Genomic DNA, 15,647 nt, shown 5'->3' with positions numbered 1-15,647 from the left:
GCTGTCTGGGGCAGAGCAAGAGGGTTTAATTTCTTTCAGTAATATCCAGGGAGTGGTTTCATGTAGCTATCTGGTGTTAACCACATGGTATTAGTTTTAATTATCTTTACCTCTGGCCACTCATTGAGGTTCTATAAGTTCTGTCATGTTCCTTGGGTAGTCCTGCTTTTGATGGCTTTTGCTGCTGATTCTTATTTTGGCTACTGCAGGGACTGACTGAGCTGCTGAACTGGGTTGCTGAATGATTTATAGAATTTGCTGCTGAAGCTACCTAGTCAGGGAGTTTATCTGTGAAAAGATTGATGACTATTAAATTTGATATTATTTAATGGCAGTATAGATCTTTTTATCTTTTCATCTGTTTCAGAAAACTATTTTTACAGCAATTTGTCCATTTAATCTAGATCTTTTAAAATTATGATTATATTCTCTTTTCTTTCCTAATACTTATTTCTGCCTTCTCTTTTTTAATCATACAGATTTAATAGTTTGCTTTATAGTCTTTTTCAGAGTCAATTTTTTTTACTTAATTCTTCTAATGTTTGTTTTCTGTTTTTCTATTTTAATAGGTTTTTGCTAGTATCTCCTTTCTTGTATTTTCTTTGGGTTTATTTTGTTGGGAGTTTCCTTCTGAGCCCCCATTTTCTTAATGCACCAACTTTTAACTTTCATTCTAATGTTTAAGACTACTATACATTTCCCCTAAGTTTTATTTTAATTGTATTCTACAAATTTGGTATATGTTATATTTTTTACTGTTCATCTTAATTAATTTCATAAAAAAATCATTTCTGTGATGTTGACCCCTTTGCATTATATTTTTCTGTTACAAATTTATCTTAGTTTTTTAGTTTCATCTGTTTTTAAAGATCCAATGTACTAAATACATTTACATTACATTTAGTACATTTACTAAATACATATATTTTTTGTTTCATAATATATACCACCCTGCTTTTATGTCATTTCTTTTTGCCAACTTTGGTTGATTTCATCAGTCCCTATCATCTGAAGTAGCATTGCAGCCTGTTTAAGAGAAAAACAAATGAAGAACTATGGTGTTTCTCCTTATTTCTCACTACCTCTCTACCTCTACTCCAGTAAAATGGTACACTTACGGGACTAATCTAGGATATTATTGGACACAAATTACTGGAAGTGCTATGAGTCCTCTTGGGAGTGGAAAAACTGTCAGGCATCTATCTAGTTTCTCCATTTCTCTCTGATATCTTGAAATCCACTGGCTTCAGTTTTGCTTTTCTTATCTGCAGGATTTTCCTGCTTTACTTCTCTCTCTCCTTCCTTCCCTCATTGTCTCCTTTTTTCTCTTTTTCCCTCTCCCCCTTTCTTCCTCCCACCTCCCTTTCCTATCTCTCTCCCTTCCTTCATCCTTCTGTTCCTCAAATCATCTTCCTTATATTCTTGAATCTTCCTTGTTTTTTCTCCACTAACATGTTTCAGAAGTTGGAAAAACAAACCAACCAACCAACCAACCTACAAGACACTCCTGATTTTTGGATCCAGGAGAAATCAAGAGAGGCCTGTTTTGCCAACTTGATGCCCTCTAACAGAATGTAAAGAAAAATCTCCCGTGCCTTTTAAATTGTTTTACTATAACAAATTACTATAGTCACAGTACTTTTGTTCTTTTTTGAAGCCGTGAGTTTGCCTACACAAATTGGGTCACTGCCCCTTTAAGTAGAAACTGCCTTGAGGGGCAGATGGAACTTTGGGGGCACTTCTTCCTGAAGCCCTTGGGCCCCCAGGAGTGTCAGTTGGGCCCGGTGGGGAGAGAGGCCCTTCTCCTTGGTGTGTGTGGTCATGAGACATTTGCTGTAGCCCCGTGATAGACCCGCTGTGAGTACTCAACTGTAATACAAAGAGTCATGGAGAAATCACCCTTAAGTCCTCCCAAGCAGTGTTTATTGCTGAAAGGCAGTTGGCTTCTAAATATCCGTCTTGGAGAAGGAAACTCAGTTCAGTTCAGCCATTTTTGTTTTTCCTAGTTAGAACATTTTATAAGTTGTCTTATAAAACCTTTTGGAGGCTTATTTGGAGATAATGAAGGGAGGGATTTTTTTCCTTCAGTTGCTAGCAGAGATGAGTTGTATAAAGTTCTCTTTTAGTTCAAAATGTTTGAAAATGTGGCAGCCTAACAGCTTTTTCATTTGTCTGATGACCCAGTGGAAGCCATTATGAATTGACTTAAAATTGTAAATGATTTCAAATCATTTACATTCAGCTTTTCTATCAGAAAATATCTTCATTTATCAGTACTTGAAAATGATGTTAATTGTACTTACTGTATGTTTTCAAATTAGAGGTCTTTAAATTTATATGTAAAGCATCACTTGCATGGTTCTTTTAAAATGGTCAAAATTTGTGACTGATTCTGAGAGCTGGCAAATTCTAGCTTTATATTTTAAAATTATATATACTATTTCAACTTACAGTTTTCATAAATTAACTATACTAATTGGAGTGCTGGCAAAAGTATTCGTCCAATTTTTACTTCTGTATACATTGAAATATTTTAATCACAGATATTCATTTTTTTTTTAAAGTTTTATTAATTTATACAAGAACTGGGGTATAGGCCAAATGTACGGGAGGTTGAGAGCATTCACCAGAGACAGAGTGGGGAACAGAACAGGCAGTCTGATGAAATGCACTGCTGAGGAGAGCAGCGGGTGCGGCAGGAGAGGTCTGCTCGCCATGTGGGTTGCTCCCAGGCTGGTGGGGATTGAACTGGCACTGTAGAGGCTGTGGACAGCTTCACAGCGCTGTGCTCAACCACCTGCGCCACCAGGGAGGCCCCAGTCTTTAAATTAAAAATTAATTTAGAATTAAAGTTTTCAAATTACTGAAGTTTGAAATGAGCTATTAACTTGTTTAAAATTAGAAAAATAACTATAGGACTTCTGCCTTCAGCTTATTAAAAGACATAGCTATTCTTTTAAAGGGAGGTAAATCAGAAAGACAATAGACAAACTTTTAAATCTTTTATAACTAAACCTGTAGATTTGTGGATATTGATAGTGTGAATAAAAGATACACATGAGAACTAAAATTGCAAATGGGAAATTTTCTGCTTTGCATAAGTGAAAATACTTGAATCTTAAATGAGAAATAAGCTTTTTGTCTAAATTAAACAACCCTTACATCAGATGGCAAAATTTTCTAGGTGCTGCTTAGTGAAAATCTAATGTTATTAAAAAAATTCTGGCATATCTTTGATTTATGGGTTCCTAATGTGTTTGGAAACCTAATAAAACAGTGACATAGTTTTAGAGCAGAAAAGGAACTAAGAGATCATTTAATTTTGATTAGTAATGGTCACATATTTGTTTTTTTATAATAGCATAGATGCAGATGGAAACTTGTTTTTTAAAAGACTATTGTTGACAAATAACCAGGGATTGTTAAGATGCAATTTTATTAAAAATGATGATTTTTAAAAAGAAACACTTTTGTTAAATCAAATAGAACTTATGATTTACCAATAAATATCCCAGTGAAATTAGTGCTTAACTGAAAATATTTTTGACATATAGGCTATATTTCATCTCAATAATAGCAATAAATATACTTAGTTATGGACCTGTATTGTAATGGGACTTCACTCTGATTATTTGCTTTAGAACCAACTTCTTATTTTAAAACTGCTTCTAATGTATTGTCTTATTCAGATCCTTGGAATCACTTGTGAGGGAGGTGAGGCAAATATTCTTATCCTAAAATTATGAAGAAATTGAAATCAAGAAATTGTTACTTATGAAAGCATAGCTAGTAAGTCAGATCATTTCCCAGTCTTTTAGGTACTGACTTTGTACTTTTTATGTGTATGTAGACTATCTAAGGTATGTTCAATAAATATTTGTTGAATGAACTAGCATAAATAATTTTTGTCATAAAAGCAATATATATTCATTAAGTTTTAATTAGAGATTTCCTTAATAAGAAATTTGAAAGATATATAGGAAATTAGAAATGCTCTATCCATCAATATTTGTGTTGTGTATCCATATGTACATTTTTGTGTATCTATATGTAATTGTGTATCTATATGTACATTTAAAAACATATACTGGGGCCTCCCCAGTGGCGCAGCAGTTGAGCGCTGGGTTGCGAAGCTGCCCGCAGCCTCTGCAGCGCCAGTTCGATCCCTGGCTGCTCCCCGGCCACCGGAGGAGGGTCCCACATGGCGCGCAGACCTCTCCTGCCGCCCGCTGCTCCCCCCAGCAGTGTACTTCGGTCCTTCTGTCTGCTCTGCTCCCTGCTCTGGCTATGGTGAGTTCTCTCACCCTCCCGCACTTCTACTGTACCCAGTGCTTGTATAAATAAATAAATAAATAAATAAAATAAAAATAAATCTTTAAAAAAAAACATATACTGAATGTGTACATATGTGTACATAAACATGTGAGTATTTAACTGATACCATATTTTATTGGCAGTTTAAAAATCTAACAGTAGATCTAGGAAGAAGCTTTTCTAGAGGAATTTATGTCTAATCTTAGAGGAAAAAAATTAAGAAATGCTGTCTTTTATCAAGACAGCTGTCAAGAAAACTAAAAGTGGAAATGCAGTAAAGAAAGGAATGTGATAGACATAAGGTGATTCTTAGTTAAAACAATGAAGTTTTAATAAGCAGATCTTCTATTTTTCTTAGTTTACTTATGGAATGTATAGGTAATACTGATATTCCTCCTCCTGTAGTCATTTAGTGGATTATTTGGGCATTTAATTTATGCTCAGAGAAGATAAAATATTTTTTAAAATTATTTATTTTTTGAAGATTTATTTATGTATGCAAGCACTGGTTACAGTCAGAAGCACGGGAGGGCGAGAGAATTCACCAGAGCCAGAGCGGGGAGCAGAGCAGGCAGAAGGACGAAGTACACTGCTGAGGGGAGCAGCAGGCGGCAGGAGAGGTCTGCGTGCCATGCGGGACCCTCCTCAGGTGGCCGGGGAGCAGCCGGGGATCGAACTGGCGCCGCAGAGGCTGCGGGCAGCTTCGCAACCCAGCGCTCAACCTCTCAACCGCTGCGCCACTGGGGAGGCCCAAAGATTAAAATATTATGAAAGTATTTATTTGTATAATCATTAACCCCGACAAAACTATTTTTGTGTTGTATTTTGTTTTTTTAAATAATGCTGATCTCAACTCTAATAAAAAGCTTTAAACCAAAAAATAATCAGTTAGGAAAACAGGACATTTAATGTGGAGATTTTTTGGAGAGAAGGTGTTAAGCACAGAAGCAATGAGCAAAAACAGTTACCTTGAAACAAAATTAGCTGTCTTTCTTTCAAAATCCCACTGTCCTCAATACATATTTGTCTTGAAATACTTATCATTACACTGCGTCTTTGAGTCTCTTAGGAAAATACAAATTTTTAAGGGTAAATATCAAGCCTGATTTACGTATTTTTTCCTCATCAGCCTGGTACACATAGCTGATTCTCAGATACCTGTTGAATGGACGAATGGGTGAAAGAGGAGAGAGAAATTAGCTATGCTGGTGGTTTTGATATTCTCGTGCAAGGTAAAAATACTGGTTCATATGAAAAAAGACGACACAATTCTGGTGTTGTGAGAAAAAGAGATGAGCAGTGTTTGGTGAAGAAGTAAATTCAGATGATGCCATAGAACAGAAATTGCCATCTCTCCTGAAAAGTTTTTCTAGTATAGGGGGAAACTTAAATGCTATTGAGTCATCAACTGAAAGATACGTACATACATAAAGCAAGCCCAAAGATCTAATGATTTTTTTCAAGAAACATTTCAAGCAGATATTCTATTTTTATATCTGTTTTATTGGATATGGCAGCTAAAGCCATAGAAACTGGAAGCAGACAGGCTCTGTCAAATAATGCACGTAATTTGACCTCTAAGATACAGTGATCTAATTGGTAGGATGGGGATATATTCGTACCTCCTCCAACAGGTTAACGTGAGGATTATTAAATGAGACAGGTCATGTTAAGTGCATAGCACAGAATTAAAGGAAACTCTTGATAAGTATTAGTTATTACACTGAGTAATATTCAGGGTTTTTTTAGCCAATTAATTTATTTTTTTAAATAATAAATTTTATTTTTATATTCCCCATACAATTGCAACCCCCCCATTCTGACCCCAATCCCTCCCCTCCTGCCCCTCACCCCCCAAAAAGTGTCTCTGGTTCATAGTTTTTTGTTGATTTTGATTTTCACTTTCTTATAGTTATTCATTTTCCTGGTCCCATATTTAAGTTTTCTAGATTCCTGCTATGAGTGAGTTGTTTTTTAATCTAAATAAGTATGGTTAAATGTGATGTTGCCATCATATTTTTCTGCAATTGGCGTTCATATTTTCACAGAATAAGCTGCTAATCCTTTATCCGACTAAGGAGACTTAATCATCATTCAGTAATTATTAAAAAGGAATTGTTACTGATGGTGCTTGAAAATGTCAGTGGTTCTGTATTTTTATTCCACTATTTTAAAACTAACCTTTTTGTGAGTGTCAGCATGATGAGAAATTCCATGATGATGGAATTGTCTGAGCAATTTAACAATTTAATTTAAAGTATATTTAGTAAAGATACTATAGCAATTTACCATACTTCATAATTTATATTGATCAAGTGGTGCGACCTATTGGGCAGTAAAAAATTTTGCCATTTTCTTTAAAAGATGGTTATTTAATTCTCAGAAAGGAAAGTGTGATCCATAATTAAGAATTTATTGAGAGTTTCCAGAGCTCATAATTGCATTTCTGTATCTTATATTTGAAGAATTTAGTTTTGACCTTAGAAACAATTTCATTAAGTCAAACATTGGCAAGTTAATAAATGTTAGTGTACGCGAACATCACTATTTAAGATTTTAAAATAATTGTTAAGATATCATGATTAATATTTTCCTAAATAAGCACATTTTAAAAAATAGTTTTAAAGTATGAATGGTGAAGTGCTTTTGAATAGATACCACAAGGTGGCAGGATTGTAGTTTTGCAGATTCTTTTTGCTGTGTATAGCAAACCCTTAGTTATCTAAAAAATCAGTTTTCTGTGTGGTTAACTGTTAAGCGTTTTATATGACAGAACTTTTAAATTTTAACTTTTCTGATGGAAAACTTTCTAAGCTACATTCCATGCTTTCCTGAATTCTAAAGCAGAGGAATATAATTTAATCTTTATCAAGAGCCATTTGACTCCCAGTCATTGCACTTGTGATTAAGATGAAGTGATAAAGTGAAGTGGTGTAGGGGGAATAAGGTCTAGTTTCAGCAGAGAATCTGGACCTTGTACTCTTAAAAGCTGGGCTTGATGTAGAGGCTCTTTGCTTATCTACATTTTTTCCTATTAAAGTGAAATGAATCATTTCAAGGGCCAGATTTGGGTTTGATAGAACATGATTGCTTTCTGCAAAATTAATTATCTAATGAAGGCAAACATTGTTTTTTCCCAGGGAGTTTTGTAACAGGTTGTTGTGGGGAAGGAAAATAAACTATGAAGCCTCAAAAATTCTTTATCAAAGGTCATTCTGCTAAAGCAGCCTCAGACACAGGAGTAGGATCCTGTAGTTGTGAGGAATTTTAGAAACTAGCTGCTTATAGAGCAACTTAAATCCATTTTTGGATTCTGAGTTATATATAATTTGCCTGAATAAGATAATATTGATGACAAAAGATATGTCCAGACACAAATGTATTTCCCTAGTGGACCTGTTTCCTACATCTGGGCATTGGATTTCTATTCTGCGCAGTTTGTACCTTTGCTGGTGATACAATATGCATTGGGTAAAATCCTCAGTCTCTTGGACATGTCAGTTTGTTCACGTGTGGAGGCTCCTTGGATGGAGCTTTCTTTCCCTCCCATCTGTGTCTAGACTTCTGTGAATCTTTTAAGAAAGATTGGCCTTTTCCAATCTTTTGGAAAAGTTTTCTTTTGGATTTACTTTTCTCATTAAGTATTTGCATAATTTTTAATATCTTAAAATATATTATACTGAGAATTCATTGCACCAAGTCCAGAACAAATCAGTGTAACATCACATAAGCACAAGGGAAGTTGAGCCCTGCTGATTAGGGGAGAGGAAGAGACACGCTTCCAGTGGCCACCCTGTGTTCCTCTGGCTTCTTGAGTCCTGTGGATTTTTTACCTGATGGCCACATCTATCGTCAGTTTATGGAGTTGTTTTTTTTTTTTTTTTCTCATCATCTTTCATTCAGTCTTTCTGGAGTAATTGATAACTCTTGTAAGAGCTGCAGAGAAGTCGTGGGAAATGACCGATAAATTATCACCGCCTGAAATAGATAATTGAATATAGACACTTCATTCTTCTCGGTTCTCCTTGATAGAACAAGCTTTTTATTTTTTAACTTATAGTAGATAAGGAGTGGAAGTTTCATGACTGAAATGAATGGATATATTTCTCTAGCTTATAATTTTAGGACTTATACATTTTCCTCCTGGCAAAATAGATGTTTTAAGTTAAAGTAATTCTTTTCAAGATTTGCAGATTGGTGTTGTGAATTGTATAAAAGATTCATGCTTTCAGAACAGCCTAAGTCCTCCCTGTTGCCTTGGGGGAGTTTTTGTATTACGGAATACTGAAACTAAATTAACTCGAACTTTGAGACTACCTGAAAGATCAGATGGAAGAGTTTAGCTGTGCTAAGAACATCCTCCTACATGTTCTACAGAAAGTTTAAGAATTGTTAGCAAAAGCAACACGCTTGAAGTGGAACCAGATTTGAACATTTAACTTCATGATAGCTAGGATCTTGTTAAAAGTATTTAAAGAATTGCCCGCAATTTAAGCATTTCTCAGTTAAATGTAGTTTGATGGTTTATTTAATTCTTGCTTTTACAAAGGAATTCTAGGTTAAAATTGCATTATAGTCAAATTTTTAAAAAGAAGCTAGATATGGGTAAGTGGTAGTTATAGACTTTGAATGCCATACTAGAGATAAGCATTTTATCCTATAGGTAGTTTATAATCATCAAAAGACTTGCAATTGAATGATTGGCAAGAAATTAAGAAAATTTTAAGACCATTAGCGTGAAAGTGGTATACAGGATGAATTTGCATGGATCAAACTGGATAGCATTTGGAGTCAGATTGACCAATTGGGATAATAAGGCAATAGTCTGGAAATTTTATGGTATGTGTCTGGATTAGTGGGATGGCAGTAGGAATAGAAAAATAAAAAAGACATCAGGGGAGAATTGACAAGACATCACAAATTACTAAGTGTGATTAAAACAAAAGTATGTTATGTAAATTTTCTATTTTGTCAGAGACAGAATTTTTAGACACAAGCCCATTTCTTTTTTAAAAGATTTATTTATTTATGCATATGAGAACTGGGGTACAGGTCAGAGGTGGGGGCTGGTGGTGAGAGGGTTCACAAGAGACAGAGTGGGAAGCAGAACAGGAGGGTTAACTGAAATACACTGCTGAGAGAAGCAGCGCGAAGACAGGAGAGGTCTGCTGTGTCATGTGGGTTGGCTTGCTGCGCTGGCGGGGGATCGAACTCATGCTGCAGTAGCTGCTGATTGTTTCGTAGTGTTGACGCTTAACCCCTTGTGCCACCAGGGTGGCCCCCATTTCTACAGAAGAACTATTTCTGTACATTTGGCATATTGCATATTCTAAGTAATCAAGGACATAGCGCTACTTGATTTAAAGCTCAGTAATGGAAGACACTGTTGATAGTCTGATTTCATAAAATTATATGACTAAAAGTGACTTTGAAATGTCATTGTGTAGTGGTTCCAAGTACTAGTGGCCTTAAAACACTTCATTTATTGGGGATGGAAGGGTGATTTGAAGGTAGATCAGCATGTTGAAGAGCACTGACTGTATCTAGGTCTGCAGGTTTGAAACCTGGATCCACCTGTTACTTGGACAAGTTACTTAACTTTTCAGTGTTCCAATTAACTTTTAGGGTTGTTACAGAATGAAATCAGATGATACATGCAAAATGCTTAAAAGATTGCCTAGCACATTGTACATGGTGAATAAATGGTAGTAGCTCTTGTTATTAATTCATTACTTTGCTACCTCTGGAGATTCTAATTCATGTTTGACATTGTGTGCTGGAATCTGTATTTTTAAAATAATTCCTTCCTGCAACTTGGATCACCAAATTTGAAAACTTTTTTAGGAAACTCACTTTCCTACCTCCAAATAATAGGACTGTATATACACTATATCCATTTTTATCCTTTATTTTGATACTCCCAAGTATTGAGTGGTTGGCCCTAAGTTTATTGCTACTATTTCAGTGTGCTAGGTAAGGATCTCCTTTTAAGTAGTTCAACTAAATCCTTTTGGAAATTCCTCTCGGCCTCCCCTATGTTCATTCCTTCTTCTTCCTTAACCTGTTCTATTCCCCAGTGAAATCAGGTACCGGACCTACAAACCACCTCACCCAGAAGCCAAAGTTAAAACTCCCTGCTTGGCCTTCACATTCTAGCTCCCCTTATTTCCAGCCCTACCTATGTCCTTTTTTTCCTCTTGTAGCAACTTTCCTTATAAACTTTGTTGGGAAAAATGGGTATAGTCTTACTTGCTAAATACAGTTGCAAACTTTTGTATTTAAATAATACCTGGGTTTGTGTGTCTAATCCTTCCTAACATATATTTGCCAACCATCTGATTGTTGCTGATATCTTGGTCTAATGGTTCTTAGCCCTGATTTCACGTTGAAATCACCTGGGGAACTTTGAAAATCTACCAGAGCTCAGAAATCACAGACCAGTAAATTCAGGATGGGCCCAAGTAGCTGTATTTGTGAGAAAGCTTTCTGAGTTTTAAGGTTCAGCCAAGTTTGAGAAGCACAGAATTAATCTCAATCTCATCGCTGTCCTGTCTTCCCGATCACAATCTCCCCTTACCAAAGTCCTTTTAAACAAAGGAATACTTCAGCCTTCTGAAATGAATTCTGTTTTCTCATCTGGCAAAGCCTATGAGGAAGATAAAGAGAAAATTCACTTAAGCCTGTGTTTTTTTCTTGGGAGAACCTCTTGTACTTCTGTCGTCGTGCTTTAGACCTTTGTACATTCTAGTCCCAAATTAGGTCGAAGTGTGTTGTTATGTGCTATTCTAAAACTGTATCATTTTCTTAATAGCACAGGCATTTCTTTTATGCCATGAAATGTATATTCCTAAAAACTGTCTCACTTTTCAAAATTGCGGAAAAAAATAAGATAGTTTATGGAGAAAATAAACTTGGGGCCAACCACTCAATACTTAGGCAACTTTGTAATCAGAGCACTCAGAAAACAAAAAAAAATTGGTACTAGCTCAGCATGTCTGGAAACTCTCAAGCTAGATGTTAAAGAGACACAGAAAGCAGTGAAATGCCAGCAACATTTTAATGAGAAGAGAGGCAGCAGGTGCTAAGAAATACAGAAGAAAGTAGAGCTGTAAGCTGGGCAGCTGAGCAGCTAACCTGGCATGGACTGAAAGCCGCACAGAGCCCAAAGCACCCGCGGAAGCACCGGCTTTTAAGTTTTGTTACACACAAATGACTGGGCTCCAGCTGCTCCTGCTCCTGCTCTAGCTGCAGGGCCCAGAGCTTGCTCTTCTTGCTAATGGTTATAATTCACTGTTCTCCCTTCTCCGGTGTGGGAAAAACCTCTGTGAATCAGCACAACTTTGTGTTATACTGACACCATTTTCCATTTCCTGATCACTTAATTAATTTGGAATATATCTTATAGCAACCCCCATCCCCAATATATCACAGTTTGTAATCCCATAAAAATTTTTGATATGACTTGATTAAGGCCTTTTTTTCCCACTGGAATATAAGCTCCATGAGCTCCAGGGACATTGAATATACTTTTGAAAACTGGAACAATGCAAGTATATAACTTTATAGAAATTTGGGAAGTAGAAAGAAATCACCCTGATCCTCTTCTATTATAATCATATTCTAATACTGTTATTATTCTATTGCATGATCTTTTGAATTATATGTTCTCTATAGTGTAACAAATTACCCTAGAATAAATATTTATTACCTTACTCAGGTTTTGAGTGTCAAGAACTCAGGAGTGGATTAGTTGGATGGTTCCAACCCAGGGTCTCATGAAGTTAGAGTCCAGATGCCAGTGAGGCAGATGGGGTATAGGGACCGGTGATGTGGTAGAGGTGAGAGGAGCATGTGTGCGTATGGGAGAGCAAATGTGTAACCCCCAAAATTAAAATAAAAATGAAATATGTCAAGTCACGGTCACCCAAAGTCTTGACGCGCACTGAAGGATCAACATGCTCGCTACAGGGATGGCAAGTTGATGCTGGCTGTTGGCAGACCATACTTCAGTTTCTTGCCGTGCTGAGCTCTCCACAGGGCTGCATGAGCTCCTGGTGACATAATAGCTGGCTTTTCCCAGAGCGAGTGATCAGAGACACAGCAGAGTCTGTGACTTAGTCTTGGAAGGCACACACGTCATTTGTGCTGTTTTTCTCAGGTCGGCAGTGTTCATTTTTCAGCACAAGTAAATTTTTGTCTTGATATCTTCTCTTTTGATATGGAAATACAGTCTATATCAAGTACTTTAAATGCCCTGAAAAATACAATTGGTAGAGTAATTTCCAAGAGGGGGAGGGTCGTGGGAGGCTGTCCTGAAGGCTGTACCACATGTGTGTCTTTAATTTTATAGTTGTCGTTGTTGGATCTATCCAGTTGGTATCTTGATCACTTAACATTGTTTAAATATTTCTCGTATTTCTTTGATTTATTTGTGTGTGTGTGTGTGTGATTATAAATAACTGTAGTTTCTGCATAATTTTCTCTCAGTCTCTCAAATTAAGCACTGAGTATAGTTAAGCATTTAAATCTGCCAGTATATTCCTGAACATATGAAAACGTAAGCTGTATGTGTACATGTAAAATAACTGCATGTGGGTAGAGTGAAGAACATAGGAGATGATTTTTCTGTTCTGTTTTCTTTCATGATTTAATCTACTATGCTGGCATTCTTTGGCAATTACTATGATTGGATTTCAGGTAAAGGTTGCTTTAAATTTTTTCTCATTTATTATATCTTAAAAGCAAGCGAATATAAATTTGCAAATATATTAACTTCATGAATTCCTGATTATCACACATTTAAGCATTTAGATATCTCTATTAAAAGGCCATCTTGAAAGAGAGAGAGCTACTCTATAGAAACTTCCTAGTGAAATTCAATAGTCAATCTAAATTATTGACCCACCTCTGAGTTCAAGTGCATGGTGTTTTACATGCGGGTTTCTAATTCAGACTCAAAAGTGCAACCAGTCACTGAACTGTAGTTTATCTATACCTATGTTTCTATAATTCTGAATAGACTACGATTAATACAGGTATGTGAGAAATTTATGAATTTCAGATGAATTGAATTTGATTTATAGAAGTTAGTCTATAACAACTATACTTCACTTTAAAGAAATTTTCATGGATTTTTTTTAACTGAAATTCCGTAATTTTAGGAAATTATGTTTAGTTTTTATAACCATTCATACATTTTTCCTTATGTTTAGACACAGATGATGATGCCTATTTTTGTTACTTTGTCAAGTGAAATTACCCTTTTGATCAAACACTTGAGAAACTTATGTACAGTATTTTCTGACATAATCAAGTTTAGGTGAAATAGCGTTAGGATTAGTCAGGGGATAGAATAAAATTACTAAATGAATCCCTTTCACTGAAAAAAATGGCATGATTGAAGTTATTGTTTAAATTTCTCAAGATCTTAATAAGTGTTATATGCATCTAAAATCATTTTTTGTCATTTATGTTAGCTTGCTTTTTACATATATTTGACTTTTAAGATTTACTTTTCACAGGTAAGAGTTTCAAAATACTGCAGACACATTCAGTCTCTTAATGTACTTGACATTATGTTGCTTTAGTTTTTTTGTTGTTGTTTCTCACTCTCTTCTGCTCTAGTTTTATAGTTTATTTATTTATTTATTTGTTTGTTTGTTTGTTTGTTTATACATGCACTGGGTACAGTCAGAAGCGCGGGAGGGTGAGAGAATTCACCAGAGCCAGAGCGGGGAGCAGAGCAGGCAGAAGGACCGACGTACACTGCTGAGGGGAGCAGCGGGCGGCAGGAGAGGTCTGCGGGCCATGTGGGACCCTCCTCCGGTGGCTGGGAAGCAGCCGGGGATCGAACCTGCGCTACAGAGGCCGCGGGCAGCTTCGCAACCCCTCGCTCAACTGCTGCGCCACCAGGGAGGCCCTAGTTTTATAGTTTTTTAAGTTATTTTTTGTCCTTTTAGGGCTCTCTACACTCTCGGTATCTACTCTTTTGATGTGGAAATACAATCTATAGCAAGTACTCTAAGTGCCCTGAAAAATACCTTTGATAGAATAACTGCTAATATATTGTATCTCATAATAATGGACTTTAAAATTTTATTTATAAATCTTTGTAGGACTTGTTTTCAGTTGAACTTGTGCTGTATTCGTGCTCCTTACCATTTCTGGGCTTGTAAATGATTTACTGGAATAGATGACCCTTCTAACTACTAAAAGTAGCATAGGCCATAGTCTGTCTTGAACATTTGCTACAAGATGACCAGAAATATATCACTACTTATTTCTGTAGTTAACAAAGTCAGCTCTTATGTGCCATAAAAGAGGTTATTAGACAAGGTCATTGTTATTAGAGTTTTATAAAGTTAAATTTCTACAATGCTGTATCTTTTTGGAAATGGTGATATGTAAAATAGATGTTTGATGTTATATAACTTGAAGAAATCAAAGCATTTACTTAAATGACAGTTAATTGTTCTTATTTTGCTGAAATAACATTCATGTCCATGGGCAATTTAGGAGTCCACAGTTTGGATTATTCTCATTCTGTAATGGTTTGGTGTAATATATTTAATAGTTTGTTATAGTGATGGAATCATGTGAAATGATATTTATAATTTGATTACCTGACTTCCTTTAAAATCATTCCCCTCCCCTAACTCCACTCCCAGGTAGACATCTTTAGCCAGAATTTCTTCCTAGTCTGTACTTTTGTCCTCCTTCGTTCTACTTCCATGCTGTATGTACCTGGAGTTACCTTTCTAAAATTCCAGGACTCTCACCTACAGTAAACACCTCAGTGGCTGCTCTCATTTCCTAAAGACAAGTTGATATTTACCTGTTTGCATACTAGTTAAGTAACCAGTATTTATTCTGATTGGCTGAAGCTCATTGTTGTGGAAATAAATATCAGATTCATTAGCAGTATGTTTAATATTTCTAAGAATTCAAAGATTTCTAAATATCTGTTTCCTACCAGTCTGTAGTTATTTCAGATGTCCTACTGTGCACCTCCCACAAAGATGCTGTGCCTTCTTGCCTGTTTCTATCATGCTGTTCATTTTCCTTACCATATACTTCTGTTTCTCTTCTCTAACTAATGGTCTAAGCATATTCTTGAAAATTTAATTGAGGAAGAAATGTCGTGAAACCTTTCCTGATCACTCAACATCTATTATATACTCCTACCCCTTTGACTTGGTCACTGCCTCTTTCGTTTTCTTGGCACCTGCTGTACCTAACACATCACACTCATTACTTTGCCCTTTCATTATTGTTTGCAAATCCACCACCCTCCTGGACTTTGGACCTATCACAGTGCTTAGCACATGATAGGC

General features: G+C 36.0%; 1 protein-coding gene across 4 annotated transcripts in view; it reads left to right on the top strand.

Moving 5' to 3' along the window:
• The window catches only part of TSC22D1 (TSC22 domain family member 1), a 116,746-nt gene that overhangs the window by 78,137 nt on the left and 22,962 nt on the right, over nucleotides 1–15,647 (top strand). Inside the window, exons 1-2 of one of the 4 annotated variants that reach the window (XM_054701545.1) lie at nucleotides 1,733–1,857; nucleotides 5,444–5,546. The exons of 2 other annotated variants lie outside the window; for them this stretch is intronic. The gene's annotated coding sequence lies outside the window, so the exon portion shown is untranslated. Of the gene's footprint in view, nucleotides 1–1,732; nucleotides 1,858–5,443; nucleotides 5,547–15,647 lie in introns of those variants that run through there. One more of the 4 variants, XM_037526989.2, reaches the window with a different exon arrangement.

Source organism: Talpa occidentalis, unplaced genomic scaffold (genome assembly GCF_014898055.3).
Source record: "Talpa occidentalis isolate TD23 unplaced genomic scaffold, MPIMG_talOcc4v2.1 talOcc4.5, whole genome shotgun sequence".
In the NCBI taxonomy this organism is placed as follows: Eukaryota; Metazoa; Chordata; class Mammalia; order Eulipotyphla; family Talpidae; genus Talpa; species Talpa occidentalis.
Note: the sequence above shows the minus strand (reverse complement) of the source record. Positions and strands in the feature narration are given on the sequence as shown.